Source organism: Elephantulus edwardii, unplaced genomic scaffold (genome assembly GCF_000299155.1).
Source record: "Elephantulus edwardii isolate Elephantulus edwardi_28Jun2011 unplaced genomic scaffold, EleEdw1.0 scaffold00109, whole genome shotgun sequence".
NCBI classification, from domain to species: domain Eukaryota; kingdom Metazoa; phylum Chordata; class Mammalia; order Macroscelidea; family Macroscelididae; genus Elephantulus; species Elephantulus edwardii.
The window spans coordinates 8,109,424-8,110,537 of record NW_006399859.1 but is presented as its reverse complement, the minus strand read 5'-3'; positions in this window follow the sequence as shown (position 1 = coordinate 8,110,537).

Sequence of the window (1,114 nt, the reverse complement as noted above, 5' to 3'; positions counted from 1 at the left end):
TCACTTGTTATGCATCAGAGAGTTGGACAATGACTAAGGAGGATAGAAGGAGAATTGATGCCTTTGAGCTGTGGTGCTGGAGAAGAGTATTGAGGAGACCATGGACTATTAGGAAAACAAACAGATTCATCCTGGAAAGGGTTAAACCGGGCAGCTCCTTGGAGGCAAGGATTCTGAGGCTCTGAGATTCCTTAAGGTACAACTTGAAAAAAAAAGAATTTCCATCAAAAATTGAGACTGCTGTTCTTTCACATGCACACACCCAGCTTGTCACTAGGAGATTCAAATTTTCAGAGACACAGGACCTTCTGGTTATCAGCACACCATGCTATGGATTATGCCATTGGCACTCCTTTCCTTGAGGTAATGTTGTTAGTTACATTAGGTACTGTCAAGCTGAGTATGATTCATAATGGCCCTATGAACAACAGATCTAAACTACATTTCTCATTCATGATCTCCTCATAATGAGCACAGTATCTGACATAGAGTTGTTGTTATTGTTGTTATATGTCACTGAGGTAGAATCATCTCATAGCTCTTGTAGATTTTCAGGTGCTGTAAATTACACAGGTGATTTCCCGTCTTTCTATCTCAAAGAACCTAATGGAACTGACCGCTTTTGGGTTTGCAGTGAAACTCTTTACACACTAAGCTACCAGAGCTCCTTGACACATAGCTGGCAACCTATATAAATGTTGCCATCCTGGCAGAGTTGTCAGCTGAGGATAAGAATAAAGAAACAAATGGGACACCAAGAATGGAGGTAAAAACAGAGAGTATAAAGGCAGGGGGCAAAGAGCTAGAAGACTGAAGCCCCAACCTAGCTTCCCTGTAACTTTATTGAAAATCACCAGGGAGCAAATCACAAAGAGAATTCTATGCAAATGAAGCTAGGATCTTTCTATTGAAAACATGCTTGACTCAGAAGGGAAGGGTTAGCAAATACAATACAAGAATTGTGAAAATACATTTAGGTCTGCCTTGGTGCTTGACCCCTGTGACCTATCTCAGGGGGCATTCCAGCTTGTATCTGTGCCTCCCTCATATCCTGATAAAGCATTAGGTTTATCATTAATATTTAGTTTGATATTTGACTTCCCACATTGAACAT